Raw genomic sequence first — 24707 nt, forward strand, 5'->3', positions numbered from 1 at the left:
TCTGACTCACGCTCTTGCATGTCAGTTGTTTCTCTAATTTAGTCATAGTTACTGGTTTTTCCCTTTTGATTATATGTGATTTGTCTTATCCTTGCACCCTGGGATCTGGATTTGGAGTGAAACACACAGGGATCCAGTGTTAGAGCAAACACTTAGAATGAAAAGACTTTAGAACTGAGAGCCAGGTTGAGGCCTCAGGTCAGATCATGAAAGGGTTGCAGTTTTATTTCTGGAATAATGTTTGTACTTTTTATTTGTTTAGTATTTCCAAGAAATTAAATATGACTTTTTCTTTTAGTTTAAATAAATTTATCATACTTAATATACCTTAAAATAATAAATTGAGTTACTACTTCAAGTCATCATGTTTATTATTAGCCTGTCTTTGCCATCACCTACAAAGTTCAGTTAAAGATTCACCATCTAATGAGAGCAAGGAATATTCATGTAGATTTTTAAATTTTACTTAAAATTATGTCTTTTACAATTACCTCAAATTATTTCATTTATTTTTTAATTATGTTTTGAAAATATCTAGCTGTGTAATAGCAAAAACTTTTTTTTTTTTTTGAGACAGGGTCTCTGTCACCCAGGCTGCATTGCAGTGGTGACAGCATAGCTCACTGCAGCCTTGAACACTTGAGCTCGAGCCATCATCTGTCCTCAGCCTTTGTAATTTGGGATTACAAATGCATGCCACCAGGCATGGATACTTTTTGTTGTTGTTGTTGTTTTGTTTTTGTAGAAACAGGGGGTCTCACTATATTGCCTAGGCTGGTCTCAAACTCCTGGCCTCAAGTGATCCTCCCACTTTGGACTGTTTTTGCTATTTTTGAAAGTTGACTGAACTTAGTTTAGTTAAATAGTGAGCCAAATCCATCAAATGTGTTCATAAATAGAAAGAAGTAGGCTAAAATTCATTTGATAGAATAAAAAAGTGTTTGTGAGTGGGTGCGTATAAAAATAACTTGAATGTAAATAACAGAAAATCTGTTTCCTTGAATGTCACCCATTGTACCTGCCTCTCCATTGTGTATCTGGACTCTGCCCTTCATCTTGGGCCTCCTGCCTGGAGAAAACTGCACCATGATGCCACTAGCTTCCACTAACTGGAATCTGCCTTTCCCTTCCCACTCTCTTTCCTTCCCATCTCTACCCCAATTAAATCCCTAAACTTTGCTGATTAACCATTTAAACATCCTTTTATTCCGTCCATTTTTTCACTTTCATTTTTTCATTGCTAACTCTCTATGTGAAGCCACCTCAACTTTTTCTCAAAATGTCAGCTATAATGGCCTAGCTCATCTCCCAGTCATTCCAGGCTTGCATCTGCCCAAACTGCCCTCCACTCTACCCTGTGCTGTTTTCTAAACAACAAATTTTATCCTGTTGCTTCCCAACTTCAAACTCCTCAATGACTTGTAAATGCCTTCAGCATATAGCTGAACATGATATGCCTCATTTTATTTCTGTAGCCTCCTGTTTCCCTTTTCATTGTATATTTCATTGTATATTACAGTCATACTTCAAATTCCTTGAAGTCAGGGAAATTGTCTTATTCAGTGTTGTATTCCCAGAACCTAACACAGTGTTTGCTATGTAGCAGATTTTCAAGATAATTTTTATTTTAAATTTCAGTTTGATGAGTTTAAATCAGATAAGTATATGACTTTTTGGCATCCTGAGTCTACTTCTATTCTTTCATTTTAGAGTTTAAGTAAGCTTAGGCTACTATGAGAGTTACTTGAAAACTGTTATCCAGATCCTCTGGAGGTTGAAATACTGGTAATAGAAGCATCTGGTCCGTTGTCAGTTCTAATTTTGCTCAACCCAAACTGGCAGATAGAAATACTTGCTAATAAAGGCCAACTCTTGATACTCCAAAAGTGGCAATTGGCTGGGTACGGTGGCTCACACCTGTAATCCTAGCACTTTAGGAGGCCGAAGCGGGGTGGATCGCCGGAGGTCAGGAGTTCAAGACCAGCCTGGCCAACATGGTGAAACCCCATCTCTACTAAAAATACAAAAATTAGCCAGGCATGGTGGAGCATGCATGTAATCCCAGCTACTTGGCAGGCTGAGGCAGGAGAATCACTTGAACCCAGGAGGCAGAGGTTGCGGTGAGCCAAGATTGTGCCATTGCACTCCAGCCTAGGCGACAAGAGCGAGACTCCATCTCAAAAAAAAAAAAAAAAAAAAAAAAAAAAGTGGCAATCAACTCTTCATTTCCAGAATTAATATTCCAAAAAATGTTTGTCAGTGGATGAGAACAGATCTGGTACTCTATTTTATTCTGTATATATTTCTTTGGACTGCTGTAACAAATCACCACAAACTTGGTGACTTCAAACAACAGATATATTCATTCTCTTGTGGTTCTGGAGTCTGAACATTTGAAATGAAGGTGTGAAGAGGATTGGCTTCTTCTGAGGGCTCTGAAGGAAAATCGAGCTCATGCTTCTTCCCTAGTTTTTGGTGGTTGCCATCAATCTTTGGTACTCTTGCCAGTGGCAACCTAACTCCAACCTCTGTCTGCATCTATACACGCATCTCTTCTATGTGCCTGTGTCCGTCTCTAAATTTCCCTCTTCGTATAAGAACATCAGTCATACTGGATTTCAGATCTTTAGCAATCCAGTGTAAATTCATCTTAACTTTATTATATTTGAAAATATCTTATTTTCAAATAAAGTCACATTCACAGAGCCCAGGTAGAAATCAATTTTGGGGGGCTACATTTACTTCTACTTTTCTTTGATGAATATAAGGTAAAAAGAGTTGAGTAGAAAAAATAAAAGTAGAAAACTATCTTTAATATGGGATGAGAATATTATTTTCAATGAATCATGTTTGTTAAAACTATTATAATAAAAAATGACAAAATCAAAAATTGTAATAAATGTTTAACAGCTAATTAAATACAGGATCCTGAATCACTGACTGACAGAAATATTCTCTCAAGTTAGAAATATATAAATGATCAAGTGTAATTTAATATATATTTTTCTGATATATGGTCATCCAATATCAGCACTAGGCAATCTCCTACATATGTCTTTCCTTAAAAGTGATGGTAAATACTAATAAAATATACTTTATCAAATGGAATTATTTTGGGTTCATGGAAGTCAAACAGTTTTTGAATAAAGACTTTATCTGGCAACTCAGGAAAACCATTTTTATTGCTTCATTGAGAAGAGGAAATGAAAATATTGAGTTACAAGAGAAGATGACTTTTTTAAAAAAACAGTCTTTACATCATGATTATTAGAAGCTGTGACACTCCCCTATGATGACGCACTTAAACATTTTAAGGGTATTCATTCACAATATTGAGATATCAATTCATACTTTTCGGAAGGCAAAAGTTAAATGAAGTGCAATCGTGGAATAATTTACAATGAATAGCAAAAGTATTGTGAATGGACTGAAACATTCAACAAATACCTATTTAGTACTGACTATGTATGAGGCACTGTTCTATTTGTAGGGGATAGTGCAGGAAACAGAGGGACAAAAATCAGGCTCTCTTGCAACTTACACTGCCCTAGTCATGCTGAATATTCTCCACCTGCTCCTCTGGTTCCACTTCTCATACTTCAGTGAGGTTTGAGCTCTGGCCACTGACTCCTAAGTACTGCTTCACTTTCTATACTCTGGCTTGGTATTGCTTTGACCAACAAAAGACAGAGCAGATCAGAGGTTGGAGGAGAGATCAATCTGATTGTGATTTCTCAGGATCCTTCCCTGCTGAGGCATAGCTTGGCAGTGCCTGATTTCTGTTACTTAAGGCCACATCTAATAGGTTCAATTGTCTGTTCCTTACCCTTGCTCCTTTAGACAATGGAAATAGCTTTAGTCCATCTAGCTTCTTCTAACTTGTGAAATTCTTGAAAACTGCTTACATATTTATAAATAGCCATTTTGTTAAATTCTCTTTAATTATCCCCTTTGACTATGCCTTCTGTTTCCTAAAGAACCTTACATGATGCATAGGGTTAGAAAGGAAATACAAATACATTAGATATTTGAAAACAAAGACATTTTAGTAGATGCTGTCAGCAACCCATCCATATCTCCTTGGCTTTTACCATTCTTGGGTATGCTCCCTATTGACAACTCTTCAACTGAGCACTCTCTTTGGCTGCTGCAGTTTGCCAGGCTTAAAGATAAAGTAGATTGGGCATGTTAGAAACTAATGCATTCTTTCCACATCCTTCCCCAAGGCAGCCATCAACCAGTAACTGCCAGATAATGTGGACCAAATTCTCAGCTTCTTGGAACCTTGGTTGGAACTCCTCTGGGTCATATTCACCCTATCCTTCTGAGTTTCCTACTGAGCCTAGGCACCTGGTGCCCACAGCAGTACGCTGCTTGATAACAAAACTTTATTGGCTTCGTTTCTTCCATGCCATACTTTTCCACTCCAGTGTTGTTGATTCCTAGGATTACCTCCACAAATACACATTCTCTCTCACACACACATATACACATGCCATACAAACACTACACAAACACATTCTTTTGCAATAGTAAGCTCTGGAAGGTTCTGAGGAGAGGAGACATGCACAATTTTAGGCTTCAGTGGGCCCACTCTGGATATTGTGTTGACAGAGATTTGAAGGGTTGTGAGGGCAGACACACTGAGACTCTTTAGGGAGGTTAGTTCATCTATAACACTAGTAGACCACCGCAAGAATCTAGAGGAAAGATGATGAGGGATTACATCTTTGCCATGATGCTATGATGAGATTGCTTTTTAGATCATCTGATCAATATTTTTAAAAATATGTTATGTATCAGTTTCTATACTAGAAGTTAGCAAGAAGGATACTGTCCTCATTTTAGACATAAGGAAATTGAGATTAGGAAAGTAAAATAAAATATGCAAATTCTCAGACACAGAGCCCAAATCTGCCCAGAGCTTTACCCTCTCCACCACACTGTCAGGAAGGTTGCCATACACTGGACTGAGTAGAGAGGTAAAGGCAGAAGACAGCCTGTGGTGAACTGACAGAGAAAACTACATAGGGAACTAGAAATAATGACCATAGACAACACCTTCAGGAAATTTGGCAGAAAAAAAATACAGGGTAACTGAAAGGCATAAGGTAGCTTTTTGCTTTATTTTGTTTTGTTATTTTCCTCTTTAACCTGGGAGAAACTTATTCTTGTTTACGTGCCTAGCAAAAAGAAGCATTGGAGAAGACACTTGATGTTACATTAATGAAAGGGAATAATGGATTAAGGCAGGCTTGGTAGCAAAAAGAAGTTAAAATATATCTAAGAAAAGCGTTTTAAATCATAAATAACTTACACGTATCTACAAATACATGTTTGTTATAAAATATTCAAATAAGAGAAATGTATAGAAAAAAAGGCCTATGCCCACATTCACCCCATTTTCTACCACCACGTCAATGTTACTGCTATCTTTAAAGTAACCATATTATAGTGTGTACTCTTCAACTATTTGGGTATACACGTATGTGTTCACATTTTTGCATAAAGTGGGTCACAGCAATCGATGTTTTTGCAATTTGCTTTTTTTAGCATAATGTATCTTTGGCTTTCTTCCATATCAGTACACATGAATCTAATTATATTCTTACTAGTTTAATTATAACATCAGCTGCATAATTATACTACTTTAATTATCAATCACATTTTAAATTTATTTTTAATAAGCTTCCAATTTTAAAATAGTTTTAGATTTACCAAAAAATTACTAAGATAGTACAGAGACTTCTATACAGCCCACATCAAATTTCTCCTATTATTAACATTTCTCATTAATATGGTACATTTTTTACAATTAATGAATCAATATTGATATATTATTAACTAAAGCCCACACTTTATTCAGATTTCCTTAGTTTTTCTCTAGTATCCTCTTTCTGTTCCAGGATCCCAACCACAATAATATATTCCATTTGTTTGTCATGTCTCTATAGGCTCCTCTTGGCTGTGACAGTTTTGCCAGTCTTCATGTTATTGATGACCGTGATAGTTCTGAGAAGTCCTTGTTAGGTATTTTGTAGAATGACCCTCAACTGGGATTTGATTGATGTTTCTCTCATGATTAGACTGACGTCATGTGTTCTGGAGAAGACCACAGTGGAGAAGTGCCATTTCATCACACCATTTCAATGACATATTATCAACAAGGCATATCGCTGTTGATTTTCACTTTGATTACTTGGCTGGGGTAGTGTTTGTCAAATTTCTCCACTGCAAAGTTACTCGATTTTTTTTTTTTTTTTTTCAGTTTTCATGTGGTGTATTCATCAGGGTTCTCTTAGAGGGACACAACTAATAGGATAGCTATACATATATATAAAGGGGAGTTTATTAAGTATTAGCTTACGTGACCACAAGGTCCCTCAACAGGCTGTCTGCAAGCTGAGGAGCAAGGAGAGCCAGTCTGAGTCCCCAACCTGAAGAACTTGGAGTCCAGTGTTCGAGGCCAGGAAGCATCCAGCCCGGGAGAAAGATGTAGGCTGGGATGCTAGGCCCATCTCTCCTTTCATGTTTCCCTGCCTGCTTTATATTCGCTGGCAGTTGATTAGACTGTGCCCACCAGATTAAGGGCGGGTCCGCCTTCCCCGGCCCACTGACTCAAATGCTGATCTCCTTTGGTAACACCCCACAGACACACATAGAAATCAACACCCTGCATCCTTCAATTCAATCAAGTTGACACTCAATATTAACTCTCACATATGGCAGTCTTTGGAAAGAGGTCCTTATGCACAGCCCATACTTAAAAAACAAGGAGTTATGCCCTATCTCACTGAGGGCAGAGTATCCACATAAGCTATTTGGACTTCTTCTGACCAGAATATTTATCCATTTTTCCCATTTATTTATTTACACATCATTTATTGTTTGTATGAATTCATAGTTATTTATACTTTGAGTTATAATCCAATACTACTGTATTTTTTTCTGTTGCTCAAATTGCTATAGCTTTTGTTGAGAACTCCTTCAGTTGGTTTCTTTGTCCCTGACATATCCTCATCACTGAGCATTTTGGGGTATTTTTGTTTGTTTTGTTTTGTTTTGCTTTGCTTTGCTTTAGCACTTCCTTACTTCAGCACTCCCATCCTCCCCACCCTCGGAGAGCTTGTAATGTAGTTAGATCCTTTTGTCACATTCTGCATTCTATCCAGGGATGCCCTTGACCTCTAAATAATTTTTATTTTATTTTATTTGTGTGTGTGTGTATGTGTGTGATGGAGTTTTGCTCTTTTTGCCCAGGCTGGAGTGCAATGGCGTGATCTCGGCTCACTGCAACCTCCACTTCCCAGGTTCAAGCGATTCTTCTGCCTCAGCCTCCAGAGTAGCTGGGATTACAGGCACACGCCACCACGCCCAGCTAATTTTTGGTATCTTTAGTAGAGATGGGGTTTCACCATGTTGGCCAGGCTGGTCTCGAACTCCTGACCTCGTGATCCAAACGACTTGGCCTCTCAAAGTGCTGGGATTACAGGCATGAGCACCCGGCCCAACCTGGTTTATTTCACTTAACAATATGTACTTTAATGCTTAGCCATGTGCTTACATGGTTTGATAGCTCCTTACTTTTTATTGTTGAATAATATTCCATTGCATCAAAGTATAATAGTGTGTTTATTTGCCTAATTAAGAACATTTTGGTTGATTCCAAATTTGGCTATTATGAATATAGCCACTATAAACATTTACCTGCAGGTTTTTGTGTGGTCATGTGTTTAAAAAACATTCAGTAAATACCCAGAAGCATGACTGCTGGGTCAAATGATAATACTATGTTTACCTTTGTTAGAAACTGCCACGCTGTGTTTTCCAAAGTGACTGTATCATTTTACATTACTATCAGCAAGGAATGAGATTTCCTGTTGTTCCATATCATCAGCAATTGGTATTTTCGGTTTTTTGGATATTAGCCATTCTGATAAGTGCATATCTGGTTGTTGTTTTAATTTGCAATTCCTTAATGACAGATTATTAGAGTGTATTTTCATGTGCTTATTTGTTATCTGTATATCATCCTGGGTAAGATGTCTGTTCAGATCTTTTGCCCATTTTTAAATTAGGATGTTTGTTATTTTAGTGTTGACTTTTAAGAAGTGTTTGTATATGCTGAATACCAGTTCTTTATCAGATTTTTGCTATGCAAACATTTTTTCCCAGTTTGTGGCTTGTGTTTCCATTTTCTTAACTTGTCTTTCGCAGAACAGGCACTTTCAGTTTGAATAAAGTCCAACATCAAACTTTTCTTCCACAAATTGTGCTTTTGGTATTCAAGCTAAAAGCATAACCAAACCCATGTTCATGTGGATTTTTCTCATGGATTTTATTCTAGAATTTTTATAGCTTTATATTGTACAGTTAGATCTGTGATCTGTTCTGAGTTATTATTGCAACATGTATAAGGTTTGCTGCTAGGTTCTTTTTTTTCCTACAGATGTGTATCTGCTTCAGCATCATTTGTTGAAAATATAATTCTTTCTCCATTGAGTTGTCTTTTCACCTTTTTCAAAGATAGCTGACTATATTTGTGTGTGCTCCTTCTAGACTGTCTCTTCTCTTCCACTGATCTGTGTATTTCATTTTAACCAATACCATGCTGTCTTGATTATGGTAGCTTTATACTAAATACTAAAACCAGGTAGCATGAGTCTTCAAAATTTGTTTCTCTTCAGTATTGTCTTGCCTACTTTAGGTCTTTTTCTTTTCAACATAGACTTTAGAATCAATTTGCTAAGAGCTATTAAATACAATTTTTTTATTGCTTTTATTTTGAATCCATATATTTAGTTGACATCAAACAATATTGAGTCTTCCAGTCCATGAATATGGAATATTTCTCCATTTATTTAGATCTTCTTTTAGTCTTTTATCATGTTCTGTAGATTTCTACATATAGACTCTCTATATATTTATACATAAGTAATTCATTTTTTGGTGCTAATGAGAAAGTTTTTTGGTGCTATTGTGATTGCATCATTCTTTTTTAAAATTCTGAAATGTTTGTTTATGGAATATAGGAAAGAAATTTATTTTATATATTAACTTTGTATCCTATTGACCTTATTGATCTTCGTGGTATTTTTATTTTTTAACATTTCTTTGGAATTTTCTCCATGGCAAGCCATGTCATCTACAAAGGAAGACATTTTATTTCATTCCTTTGCAATCTATAAACATTTTCCTTCTTTTTCACATAGTACATCAGCTATTTCTTCCAATAAATTGTGGGATAGGAGTTATAAGAGAGGGCATCCTAGACTTGCTTCTAAACCTAGCAAAAACACTTCCAGTTCCACATCATTAAGTATAATGCAGGATTTTTTGTAGATGTTTACCAAATCAGTTACTTTTTAAGATGATAGAACGCCTAAGAAGCTATGAATTCAGATGATGGATATTGTTTGTAGATATTAATTCCAGTTAATTATTCTGAAATCATTCCTGTTATCCATTACCTCAATTTAGAAGTTATGGTTTTAGTAAAAATAGACCTTGATTTACTTATATGTGGAAATATTAGCAAAAACAAACAAAACAACCAGGGAACTGGAGGTTGAAAAAAATAAAAGTAAAACTGGCAACAAGCTAGTGGTATCAACTTTGAAAAACAAGCATCAGGAAAAGTGAAGGAGGCTGAGATGAGATAACCCTTAGGTAGTTGATGAATGTTGATGGGAAGAGATTGGAATTACTCTAATTGGCTATAACCACAGTTGAGCTAGAGGGAGTCAATATCAGTAAATCATAAAATTAGAAATGGTCTAAGTATCGAAAGAAATATTACATGCATACAAAAATATCTCTAAACATATATATTACTCTCAGTAAAGCAACATATCAACAAAACAATCAGGGAAGTAATCTGGAAAAGTTTCTGGAAATTAAAGGAAGGTAAATAAAAATTCACTGAAAGACAGTTCTCAAGAGAAGATATTTACACAGCCAACAAACACATGAAAAAAAGCTCAACATCACTGATCATTAGAGAAATGCAAATCAAAACCACAGTGAGACACTATCTCACACCAGTCAGAGTTGCAATTATTAAAAAGTCAAGAAACAATAGATGCTGGCAAGGTTGTGGAGAAATAGGAATACTTTTACACTGTTGGTGGGGAATATAAATCAGTTCAACCATTGTGGAAGACAGTATGGCAATTCCTCAAGGATCTAGGAACCAGAAATACCATTTGACCCAGCAATCCCATTACTGGGTATATACCCAAATGAATATAAGTCATTCTGCTGTAAAGACACATGCACATGTATGTTTATTGCAGTACTATTTACAATAGCAAAGTCATGGAACCAACAACCCAAATGTCCATCAATGATAGACCGGATAAAGAAAATGTGGTACATATACACCATGGAATACTATGAAGCCATAAAAAGGAATGAGATCATGTCCTTTGCAGGGACATGGATGAAGCTGGAAGCCATCATTCTCAGCAAACTAACACAGAAACAGAAAACCAGACACTGCATGTTCTCACTCATAAGTGGGAGTTGAACAATAAGAACACATGGACACAGGGAGGGGAACAACACATCAGGGCAAGGGGAGGAAACTTAGGGGATGGGTTAATAGATGCAGCACACCACCATGGTACACGTATACTTATGTAACAAACCTCCACGTTCTGCACATGTATCCCAGAACATAAAGTACAATTTTAAAAAAACTTAGAAAACCCTAAAAGAAAAATGTCACTGTACATCACCAATTATTATTCATACAAGAGGTATGCTGTCTTTTTTTAAGTCTATTAATGGGCAAAATCTCCTTAGAGACTTTCATAAATGTATGCAAATTTTAATTTATCAGGTTTATTTTTCCCAGAAGGTCTTAAACTATTCAAGCATAAGCTCTACTATTATGTGGTTTTTCAAGAATATCTGGCCTATATGTGCACTGTATTTCCAGCATAGACCCTAATACTGATGTATAATTGATGCTTTAGTACTAGTATTCATAACACAATTATTAAAATATTAAATTTGAACTAAAATTGGTAACATGTCTAAAACATTTGGAAGCATGTTTGTATTAAGTGAGATTTTCATTTGCAGGCCATTTGCTCTGAAAATCTCTGGAAACAGAGACATTTCTGAGGGCAGAATCCTATAATGGATAAAGGGAATTTCCTGATATAATTATATTTATAAGACATCAAATGGAAAATGAGTCCTTTTGCTGTTTCATTTGTTATCCTGAAAGCCTACGGCATTGACTTCAAAATGCTATAGGCTTTGAAAAATTCCAAACCCTAAATGATCAGCATTGCTACCTGACATAATAATCAATAATGACACTGAAGAATTAGATATATTGTATACTCAGTGAAAAATGAAAAATAACAGACATAAGTAAAGTCAATGATACTATGCTACATTGAAAGTAAGATCTTACAGGTGAACTTATGACGAGAAACAGCAACAAAAAACCCTCAAATCGACATTGCATTTTTATACTTAAAGCTATGCATGTTTTCCTAAATACGACTAATCCATCAACTGTGAATATTTTTGAGGCATAAAATGAGTACAATGGACATGCCTTGCCTAGCATTTTTAAATTATTCAAAGTATTACCAATAATTAAAGACAATAATCATAAAGTCATAGTTTCAAAGTTTAAGGAAATTAGGTTTTAAAAGTAATAAACTATTTACTGATAGGGAGAATAATGAATTCAATTATTTCTCTCTCACTTTACTGACAAGGAGAGAGACATCAATGAAGCCAACTTTGTTTTACAAAATTATAGGCAGGTGGTTGCTTGGCCAGGAGGATAATGTAAATTTCTTGATTCTTATCAAGGATTGTTTACTTTGTTCTCTGCTACAAAGTTTATTTCAAAGACATTTTGGTATCCTTTGTAATTCTACTTGGAACTGAGTCCATTTAGCAGAAAAGTGAATTATACTTATCAAGGCTTTAAAATAAACAGTGAGTGTCTTACCACTGGCAGTTTAGACAGTATGATTTGAAACTCAATGCCAATTTTAAAACACAATTTAATGGACAATCAAAAATTACCAAGGACTTCAGTGGAGATATACAAATAGAGTTGTGTGTGAAATAAACATAAGGCAATGTGAATAACAAAAGCATCACTTACCATGATGGACAGATTTATTATTGGCAAGAATCAAATTATTGAAGAGAACTTATACGGGAAACCTATAGCTATCTGAATTTCCTATAAAACTCCACAGCAACCAAACAAAAACTGTTGGAAGCAATTAAGTTGAACTTGGATTAAATTTTTACATGTATCCTAATGTCAGCAACAAGATTTTGGAATTAAATGTTTGTGGTTTTCAGTGTTCTTATTAATTTAGAAATATTCCATTGTCCGCTTTGGATTAGTGAGGAAATAGAGTTGCATTTTCTGGATATTGTTGTAATATATCAACAACATTCAGCAAAAGCTCCAGCTTTAAAGACCACTATTACACACGAAGGCAGAAGGAAGCCTGTTGCATACTGAATGTGCTAGCTGGTGATTATACACACTTAAATCCTCTTGACTGATGAATAACCACCCTCTCCATGAGAAGGCACTCCTACCGGAAGCTGGCATGTAACAGTGTTAGAGGAAAGTTACACCTAATGAGCCATTCAGAGCCACTCACTCAGTTAACTCTGATGTCAAAAAAATGACATGCCCCAGTTTGATCCTCCCTTCATCCAACAAAACTTAGTACTAAATAGCATGATTTTAACAGGGATTAATGTTTTAATCTATATAGAGAATAATTAGCAAAAGAACAACTTGAGTTTTGTTCTGTTAAGTATATTAAAGACCGAATGTAGCTTTCTTAATGTCTGAAATAAATCTGGAAACAACAAATCTAGACATCCACTTAGTTTGTAACTTAGGTAAAATGAGTTTAATTTGAAATTAAATAGTTGAACAAATCAAAATAGGGCAAAAACATTGAAATAACTGTAATTAATTTGGAAATATTTGATAGCAGAGGGGAATGGTGGTTACTCAGATTTGCACTAAGAGGAGGCTTTACTTTGGTGGATAAAATAGCATAAAATATGTCTAATATTGAATATCAGCAATTAAATTTCATATATTTTTATGAAATGATTAGTATGGTGCTATCAATATAAACTGAAGTATGTATCTTAAAATAACCCCAGAAGAATAGATACATTGCAACGACTGAACATGGTGTTATTTGACAAAACAAATAATGTATAGAAGTTGGCTTATTTCATTTGTAGCAACTCAGCATAATTCTATCTAGTAAGAGGTGTATAGAGGATAAATAAATGCAGAAACATTACAAAGCAAAGTAATTTCCAAGAACAAAGCCAGTTTTTATATTATTATTGAAAATAATAATGAAGTGAAGATATATATATATAAAATCATATATGTATATGTTTTAGATTATTAGTGATTATTTAGAAAAGGTCTCACAAACATTTTAGGATATAAAAGCACTGTATATCCTAAGAGAGGCTATCATGTTATACTCAGTCAACATGTACTCTAATAAGATGAACACATTTGGCTGCAGTACCATGGAAATAAGAATAATAATCTCCCCTTGGAACAAGACATGGTTTTTCATGTTTTCCTTTCATCATATCAGAGTCTGAAAAATGCTTGGACCCCTAACAGACACATTCCATAAATATCTGTTGAATGAATGAAAAAAATATATACTCTGTCATATATTCTACTTAAATTTCAATACAGTAAGAAGAGTTTAGGAGAGTTAGCTTCCATTATTCTCAACTAAAGATATCATGTGGCCTGTGTGGCAGAAATGTCTCTTCAGAACCTTTAGCCTTTGATTCTATAATGAACTCAAAAACAACTTTGATGTTAATGTCTGAAATCAGGAACTCTATTATTATCATTGTATTTCAGATTAGAGTTCAAAATCTGCTTGAGGTTTGATTATCTGCTTGGTGTCCAGAATCAGAGCAGAACCAAGATTCCTTGTCATGTCTCCAACTGGAGAGGAGGAATTTTCTAGTCCCTGTCAACTGAGGGTGCTGCATTTATTCCTGGGCCTATGTAGGCAGCTTAGATTCAGCTTTTTGCTTGAAAGCACATACAGATCTTATTGCCCGGCCCTGCAACAGGAGCACTGCTGACATCCAAGCACCTGGAGGATCTCAATACATGCAGAAATGCACTTGATAAAATTCAACATTTGTTAGTTATAGTTATAAAGATCTTAGCAAATCAGAAAGATAAGGAACACTTTCAAGTTGACAAAACCTACAGTGAATATAATACTAAATTTTGAAAGACTGATGAGTACCCCCTAAGGTTGAGAACTAGGTAAGGATGTCTTTTCTCACCATTTCTATTCAACATTAGGCTGAGGTCTTAGTGAAAATCATAAGGGAAGAAAAAGAGATAGAGGCATGCAAACTGGGAAAAACAAAACTGTCTTTATTAACAGATGTTATAATTAGCTATTTAGAAAATCTCAAAAAGGCTACAAAAATGCTAAACTGATTTAAACGTGAAAGTTCTATGGTCAGAGAATGCCATGTCAGCATATATATATAATATATGTTTATATTATATATATGTTTATATATGTATAATCACACCCTTGTAGATGAGCTAAAAATAACTGAAAATTGAAATTAAAAAACATAATACCATTTGCAATATATCAAAAACATGAAATTATTCAGAATAGATCTAGTAAAATATAAGCAAGGTTTGTGTGCTGGAAATTAAAGATCGTTGATAAAAAATCAACATAAAAATAAAGCAATGGAGAGATACACTATGTTTATGGAATAAAAGACTGAATAGTATTTAAATCTCAATTCTACCCAAAATTAATTTATAAATTCAATTCAGTCCCTATCAAAATCCCATCGGGTATTTTTGTTGAATTGACAAGCTGATTTGAAAACTTATATGAAAATGCAAACCTTGAGAATAACTAAAACAATATTTTAAAAGAACAAATGTGGAGGATTCATACGGTTTGACTTAAAGTCACACTATAAAGCTATAGTAAGATAAGGTTGCGTTGAGATAAAGTATAGAAATGTACAGAATAATTTGGAACAGAATATAGTGTCTAAACATGGATCTGCACATATATAGTCAACTAGTATTCTACAATGATTGATTCTCAATGGTGAAAGAAGAGAGTTTTTTACAAATGATGCTTGATTAACTTGGTGATCATACGAAAAAAGATGAGTCTTGATCTTCACCTTTCTTGTTATAAGAAATATTAAGTTGAAATAGATCAGAGACCTGAATGTAACATGTAAAACTCTAGAACTTCTAGAAGAAAATATTTGAGAAAATCTTTATGAACATGGTTAGGAAGAGATTTCTTAGATAAGGCAAGAAAATGGGATAAATAATAAAAATTAAAAATAGAAAAATTGGACTTTATAAAAATTAAGAACTCCTGCTGTTAAAAATCACCATTAAGAAAATTAAAAGATAATCCACAGAGTGGGAGAAAATATTTGCGAATCATATATCAGATAAGGAATTTGTATCCAGAATATACAAAGAATTCTTACAACTCAAGAAGCCAAACAATTTGGTTAAAAAAATTAGGTAAAATATTTGAAAAGACACTTCACCAAAAAACAATGATAGTGATGACAAACAAAAAGATGATCAACATTATTAATCATTAGGGGAATGCAAATTAAAATCTTAAGGAAATATCACTATTTATTGGAACATTTAAAATAAAAATAAAGATAAGATAACAAAACCATGTTCTGGTAAGGATGAACAACCCAACGCTCATATGTTTTTGATGAGAATGTAAATTACTATAGCCACTTTGGAAAGCAGATTAGCACTTTATGTTATAAATTCATACATGCACTTATTGTATGACTGAGGAATTCCATTTCCAGGTTTTTACCAAGGAAAATAAAAATGTAAGTCTATACAGTATCTGTACATGAATGTTTATAGCAATTTTCTATGGAACAACCCCAAACTGAAAACAACTGTAGTGTCCATTAATTGGTAAATAAATAAACTCATTGGGGCATATCCATGCAATGAAATACTATTTAACCAAAAAAAAAAAGTAATGAAGTACTAATACATATAAAGACAAGACTTACTTTAAAATGCATTATGCTAATAAAAATGTTAGATTTTTACTTACTTCTTCACGTATGATTTCCTTTATATGAAATTCTAGAAAACACAAAACTACAAGGACAAAAATTCATTTAAAGATTCCCAGTCAGGAGTTCAAAACCAGCCTGGCCAACATGGTGAAACCCTGTCCCTACTAAAAATACAAAAATTAGCCAGGCGTGGTGGTGGGCACCTGCAGTCCCAGCTACTTGGGAGGCTGAGGCAGGAGAATGGCTGGAACCTTGGAGGCGGAGGTTGCAGTGAGCTGAGATCGTGCCACTGCACTCCAGCCTGGGCACAGAAGCTGGGCATGGTAGAAAGGAATTGACTATGTAGGGGCACCAGAGGAGTTTCTGGCTGGGATTGTTTTAAGGGTTGAATGTGGTAGGGCCTATGTAACTATGCTTTTATCAAAACTTGCTGAACTGTGCAAGTAGAATTAGTGAATGTCACCTTCTGAAATTCTGCAGTAAAGTTGAATAAAAGGAGACTTCCAAACCTATATTTTTGAGAGCCAATTTTGAGTCATAAGTCCAACAAAGTTTACCTTATATGGTTCTCACCTCTTTCCATTTTTTCACAATATCTATGGGTTGCCATCTCCATTTCTTTTCTGTGAACTCCCAGCACTATGCACAAGTTTTATAATTCTCCACCATGTTAATTGTAACAGAAAGCATTTTGAATTAGCTCAGCTAACCATGTTCCAAAAACAGATGTTCTGTTTTATAGTGTACATGTATTAATGTATGTATTAATATGTTAAAATATTAATGTAACAATAATTATATTACTAATATATTAATTATATATATTAATTATATAAATATAAATATATTAATAATATATCAATTATATAAGTATTGGTATAAATATATTAATATATAAATATATTAATATCTTAATAAGATAACTATTAATATAAATATATTAATATTGTGTGCATATATATAAATTCTCATGATAAAATTTTGTGTAACATAAAAGGATAGGAAGAGGAAAATGAAGATCTGCTTTTTTTCCTTCCAATCAAATCCTTCAACTGGGGGCAATTGTTGTTAATACATAGTTTTCTGAACATTTGCATAAGTAGGGCAGTTGTATAGTAGGGCAACATATTTTTTTGTCACATGGCATTATGTGTAAGGGAACTTAACATGTCAGCTTATATAGATGGATTTCAATCTTATGATTGTGACATGTACAAAATAGAGCAAATATACTGTAATTTGTTTAGTCATTTCTCTATTGTTGAACACTTACTTAGTAGTTTTCCAATTTTGATAGTTTCCATTGCAGTGCCAAAATAGATCCTATTAGATGTTTATTTCTAAAGATAACAGCTAAAGTACAGGTATTATATTTGGGCTCACCTGCTATCTAAGTAAATAGCCTATTACGTGCTACATAGGTGCTGTACCTGTGTATGAATAAAAACACATCATAGAAATCAGCAAGGAAATCCTTTTTTCTTAAACACTGGATGAGATTGCTCCAAGCTTTCACTGAACACTTTCTTAAAAATCCTCCTCAGGATTTTTCCAAATTATCTGTAGGCTTATAATTTTGTGGTCATTCTCCTCCTACCCCCCCCCCCCCACTTCCTCTGATTTAACTTCGTTTCAAAATTATGCAACTGTTCTGTGTAGGGTTCTTTTTCTAATTATTTTGGCCTATCATGTAACAAACACAGCATTTTCCTTAGTGTTCATAAAATCAAAATTGTTACTCATGCTATGTGTGTTTTAACTGAACTTACTCAAGTTTTTGAGGGCCAGAAAAATGTATACAACTGACCACTGTAGCACTGCCAACACCTCAAGTTGTGTGTTAGCCATCCTCCTTAAAATCATAAAGTTCCTTGGCCTGGTCTGGATTCTAGCTTCAGTCTGCCGTCATCTGTTGCAGACTGCATTTCTACTTCTCTTTCTTATTTATTCTTCACCTCTTTTCTCCCTTTTCTGTTTCTTTTGTTTCAGGAACAGCAAAAATAACAAGAACATATTTCTCCCACTGCTCTACACAGAACATTTAAGCTTCACTCGGCTAAATTGTGTAACTACAAATTTAACCCAACGCACTTTACAAACTCAAGGGCTGGGCTAAAACACAAGTGAGTAGTAGCCCATATGTAGTGGCCTACAAATATTGACCATTTGTAATGGCCTCACACAATTTAGTTGAAAGGTTGAAAGAGATGGTGTCCTCTTCAATCTCTATCTGGTTGAGGGAGCAGGGAGCTCACAGTCTGATAATGTACAGACCTTTTGAGACACCAGTGGACTACCATGTAACAGAAGAAGAGTCGAGGGAACACTAAGCAGGGTAGGATTAATTCTGCTTTGAGGTAGTCCCAAAGATTGCCAAGAGGAGGCAATACCTAAAGATAAGTCACATGAGTCACAGGTGAGGATGGTTTTCTATGAAAGGTAGAAGCCCTGTAAATTTGAGAAGGAAAATATTCTGGGAGACATCTGCTACCCTGCTGATCAAGAGTCTACTCAGTAAAATTTCACTAGTTTTTTGACTTCAACAATAAATTATCAATCTAATGTAGGTGGGCTCTACCATTCACAGCAAGTGCACACTACTGTTCAGGTAGACCCAAAGCACAGGAAAAGCAGAAATAGTGCCATTGCCATTATATAACTACACTATATTACAAACCTCAGCTTCCATTTTTGAAATATTTTTTTCTGTCAATACCAGCAGTGAAAATTAGACTATGTGCACAGGTTAAACATGCTTTGAAGAGCTACAAATCTGGTAACAGAAATAATAAAACGTTTCAGATCTGCAAATAATTTCAGTTGTCTATTTGATTGATCAGGAGTCATGGCACAGAAAGGAAAAAAAGGAAGTAAAATTAAGGAATATGTCCAGATGAAAGAGAAGTACCACGTGCCTACCACTCCCTTTCTGCCCAAAGTACCAACATCTCTTATTAAATAAACTGCATTTTACTCTATTTATAGAAAAGGATGCTCTGGAACTAGGAACTCCATTTCTATGATACCTGGGAACAGAATAAAAAACATAACTACAAAAACTGCAATATAAAAGCTACTGTAGAAAACAGAAAATATGAGTCAAAACATTTCAGCTGAAGAAATTCTTCCCCCCAAACCAACTAGGAAGAAAGATAAACTGCAATAAAACTCTCCAGACTGAATTAAATATCCTCAAATAAGCATCTGAAGATAATAAAATTCAAGAAATTTAACATTGAAGTAATATTTTCATCTAATCTATGTAGTCCGTATTCCACGTCTAGAATCACATACTGCATTTAGTTTTTATATCTCTTTCACCTTCTTTATTCTATCAGCATTTCTCTGCCTTTCTTTATCAAGGCATTGGGAGTTTTGAAAAATTCAGGCTAGTAATTTTACAGAATGTTTCTTCATTTGAGCTTGATTGATGTGTTCTCATGATTAGACTCGGTTATACAGCTGCAAATGGAATAATGCAGCAGTGATGTGGTGTCCTTCTTGGGGTACCATAGTCCCCAAATGCAAGACATCTACATGCCTCTTATTGGTGAGGTTACTTTGCAGCAAAAGGTCAAAGTGTCATTTGCATTCTTCACTGTTTAGTTAGTACTTTTCTCCTTGTAATGAATAGCAGTCTGAGGAGATACTTTGAGAACATGCAAGCAGCCTGCTTCTCATCCAGCTCTTCCCAAAGATAAGTATTCTCCTGATACTTCTTGCCTAAATTATTCTCTACCACCATAGTTGCAAATGGTATTCCCCGCCCCACCTCCCTCCACCCGGCCACTCCATGACTCTTCCTTTCACATGTATCAGCTGGCATACTAATTTAAAGAAATGTTCTCTTTTCTCTTCTGCCTATTTATCCATTTATGTATGCATGTATCTGTTTGTTTGCTTATTATAATAAACAAATACTTTCCTACTTTATTTAATCATCCTATTTTATGTAATTGTTACAATCCATTGCAATCCTCATTTATTTTGGTACTCAAATTGTCCCTGGATTTGGTCAGTGGGAATCCCTTGAAGCTATGGCCTATTTCTTTTTGACGTGTCCCTGTTGTTTTCCTGAGCACTCCCTTTCTTTCTGGCACAAAAAGGTGTTCCAGTTTCATCATGCACTTTCTTTGTCCCAGCCCTGGAACCAGACATTGCTCCAAGAGGCTCTTGTTCCTTTCAGTAGGGACAGGTATTAAAAACCATCTGGGCACAAAATTCGCTTATGGCTCTTAAGGTATTAGTGCTTCTTTTGTGGGTAGAATTAGGAGAAAAATAATACATATATATGTATGTATATATATATATACATGTAAGTATATATGTGTATTGTGCATACATATCTATCTGTCTCATACTGAGACTCTAGTCTGTTTGCTTAGCTACATTTGACTTAGGTGCCAGTTTCAGCCAGAATTAGGAGAGGGAAGACATGAGGGAGGAGGGAGAGTGAGAGAGAGAGAGAAAGAATTCCTCAGGATCAATTATAAAGTGATTTCTAGAAGCAGTGAGTAGGAGTGGTTGCATTTTACTTCTGGACTCTGAGCATTAACTTTTCCCATTCATGTCTATAAAGATGTTTTCTGTTCAAATGCCAACCTTCAACCAGGCTTCGATGTGGGGAGGGAAGAGTTTTCAATTCATCTGCACCTATTTGCTTTTCAATGTCTCCTGCATTTTACTATATCCTAGAAAACCACTACCCAGGTACAGGTACCTGGTCTGTGCTCACTTCGCTTTAGAAATAAAAATTATAAGGTAGAACTGAAAAGATCGTGTTTGAATAAATGGTTTAATAATGCCCAGATGGGCCGGGCGCAGTGGCTCAAGCCTGTAATCCCAGCTCTTTGGGAGGCCAAGGCGGGTGAATCACGAGGTCAGGAGATAGAGACCATCCTGGCTAACACGGTGAAACCCCGTCTCTACTGAAAAAAATATATATATATATACAAAAAATTAGCCAGGCGTGGTGGCGGGCACCTGTAGTCCCAGCTACTCGGGAGGCTGAGGCAGGAGAATGGTGTGAACCCTGGAGGCAGAGCTTGCAGTGAGCCGAGATCACGCCACTGCACTCCAGCCTGGGCAACAGAGCGAGACTCTGTCTCAAAAAAAAAAAAAAAAAAAAGAAAAAGAATGCCTAGACCAACTCAGAGAAAAATGAACACTGTATAGATTATGTTATGCCCACAGATCACTGTGATAAAACTCCATGGCCGGGTGCGGTGGCTAAAGCCTGTAATCCCAGCACTTTGGGAGGCTGAGGCGGGCAGATCATGAGGTCAGGAGATCGAGACCATCCTGGCTAACATGGTGAAACCCCGTCTCTACTAAAAATACAAAAAATTAGCCGGGCGTGGTGGTGGGCACCTGTAGTCCCAGCTACTCAGGAGGCTGAGGCAGGAGAATGGTGTGAACCCGGGAGGTGGAGCTTGCAGTGAGCCAAGATCACAACACTGCACTCCAGACTGGGCGACAGAGCGAGACTCTGTCTCAAAAAATAAATAAATAAATAAAATAAAAAATAAAAAAAGACTCCATGAACAAACCTTTAATAGTGTGCACATTCTGTGGCCAATTCATTTGCCATTTCAAGATATGCAGCCACTCAAAAGATTTAAATCAGGAAGGATTTCACAGGATCTATGATACAGTCTTTTGTTAAACCACTTTAGATAGTCATTTTATTTTCTCATTTTACTTTTAGCAAGCACAGAACAGGTGAGCAACACAGCTGGAATGGAACAAAGGAAGATTTGATACTTTTTTTAGAAGCTTTTACAATAGAATCTGTTCTTTAATGGATAGCGTTATGAGAGAAAATAAGATTATAATGGAATAAAAAGTGGTCTAATGTTCATCATTCAGTTTAGTGGATATGTTACAAGATTATTTCTAAAATCTTTTGTAGATAAAACTAGATGCCTTTCTTGATTCTGTGACTGGTATTACTCTATCATCATTTCTGAGCCCTTTACTAAAAATTTTTACTGAACATACTAAAGCATATTATGTAAAAGATAGTGAGCTATGATGCAAGATACTATGCAACGTGCCCCTCAATATTATGACTACCTCTCCACCTATTTATACATAGAATTTACGTGGTTTAAACAGATTGGCAAATACTATAATTATTATAAAATGATTTTTCAAAATCTGTATTTGTATCTAACAAAATACTAAAAAAGAACTGTGTCAAAATAAAATATTAGAATTTCATAAGTCTTTTGTGCCTAGAAATTGCTGAGATGTAAACCTTTTTTCATGAATGCCTTCTCTACTGACTCCTCCTCCCCCTGAGTTGATGAGTACTCTGCCCCTTACTCTTTGTGCTAAACACAGACAAGAGTGAGTGGTGGTGGTCCCTAAGAAATAACTAGATTACAAACATTATTGCATTATCTTTCATAGAAGCCGTAACATTCAGGGGATGGTAATTCATAGGTAGATATAAAGTATATAAGGAAACAACAAAGAAGACACTTCTGTAGAGCTTAGAGAGAGACTAAGAAGATCTGAGACAGGAGGAGTATAAGAGAAAACAGGAAGCTGACTTGTGGATCCGAGGAAAAGCCCTAAAGATGGGTCTGAATTACAGGGACTGCAGCCAGGTGAGTGGGTAATCCTGTGTTAGAACCATCCTGAGGCTCACAGTCTTCTCACTCTGGACCAAGGAAGTGATGCATTTTTAGTAGAGATGGGGTTTCACCATGTTGGCCAGGCTGGTCTCAAACTCCTGACCTCAAGTGATTTGCCCGTCTCAGCCTTCCAAAGTGCTGGGATTACAGGCATGAACCACCATGCCCAGCCAGTTATTTTTAAATGTACAGTTAATTTTTTTTTTTTTTTACTATAGTCACTCTGTAGTGCTAGCAACTAGTACGTCTTATTCATTCTTTCTATTTTTTTTGTACCCATTAACCATCCAACCAACTACCCTTCCCAGCCTCTGGTAACCATCCTTCTGCTCTCTGTCTCCATGAGTTCAATTGGTTTAAGTTTTAGCTCCCACAAATAAGTGAAAACATGCAAAGTTTGTCTTTCTGTGCCTTGCTTATTTCACCTAACAATGACCTCCAGTTCCATCCATGTTGTTGCAAATGACAGCATCTCATTCTTTTTACCGGATGAATAGTACTCTATTGTGAGTATATGTACCACACATCATTTATCCAGTCATCTGTTAATGGACACTTAGGTTGCTTCCCAATCTTGGTTATTGTGAATGGTGCTGCAACGAACATGAGAGAGCAGATATATTTTCGGTAATTGGATATGTACTTAGGAGTAGAATTGCAGGATCATATGGTAGCTCTATTTTTAGTTTTTTGAGGAACCTCCAAACTGTTCTCCATAGAGCTTGTACTAATTTACATTCCCACCAATGGTGTATGAGGGTTCAATCTGGGGAGCTTTTTAAACACACCAATGCCTGGTCTCATTTGGATCTGACTTTTGGGGCTGGGGCCTCGACTTCTGCTCCCCAGGGGACTTTGGTGTGCACCAGCATTGGGACACATCAGACTGTGGACTCTCCCTAAGGTGGCCCCAGACAGGAGTGGTAACCCTTTCCATCCAGGGGCTTTTGGAAATGTGGGAAGGTATTCTTGGTTGTCATGTCAACCAGGTAGGGCTCCTGGCATTTTGTGTATCAGGGAGGCCCAGTATCCTGCAGATCAGCCCTGTGCAGTGGGAATGGTTCTGGCCCAGATGCCAATAGCATCCCTATGGGTCCTGCACATTCTCCAGCCAGGAGTGGGAGTCCTGTACTCCAATGCTGGTACAGCATTCCCCTAGTTTTCCCCTTCTTGTAAAAATTAGGCTGTCTGTGGTTCCAGCGAGCTTGATCACAGGCTGTCAGTTCCTGGGGGAGCTGGCCTTTGACAGGGGCCAGGTGGAACTTGCCCAGCAGGTCTGATGTTGGCCATTTCAACCTTTTAAATAATGCCATCAATTTCTTTAAATAAGCGGATGTTGGTGGATACCTAGTATGCAACTTCCTCAATTTGGGGAACTCACAGATCTGAGACTCTGTCTCACGCAACCTGTCCAGAACAGTGCAATTTCCCTGAGTGGTATTTCTAATATCCCCTCTGACTTTCTGGTGTCATTCTAAGGACACTGAAAGCACAAGTCTGGCTGATCTCTGTTGCATTGTCCTGTGTTGTGGGACTCTTAGGATTTTTAGGTCTCAAATTCCAGACAACATCCCCCAAAATGTACTCAAGGAAATCTGGTGTTCACACATGGTCTAGTCTCAGTCCATCTTTCCTAGTGTGGTGTCAAATGCAAAGAAACAAGGCCTGGAAGAATGCTGAGGGATGGCCAGATTTGTAATAATGTTGTGGAGAGAACAGTTGAAACCAACACACAGGCTGATACCTGCAAAAGGAAATTATAGCATTTTTCACTATGTGTAATATTTCACAATAACAAAAGAAAAAAATAGCAATAGTTTCAGGTTGTCTGCCAGCCATCTTAAAAACATTTTCCCAGGAAATCCTCACATTTAACCCTCCTAATGGATATTATAATTCCAGTGTTACCACTGAGGCAATAGGCTCTGAAGTTAG

The sequence above is a fragment of the Pongo abelii genome, chromosome 16 (genome assembly GCF_028885655.2).
Source record: "Pongo abelii isolate AG06213 chromosome 16, NHGRI_mPonAbe1-v2.0_pri, whole genome shotgun sequence".
Taxonomy (NCBI): domain Eukaryota; kingdom Metazoa; phylum Chordata; class Mammalia; order Primates; family Hominidae; genus Pongo; species Pongo abelii.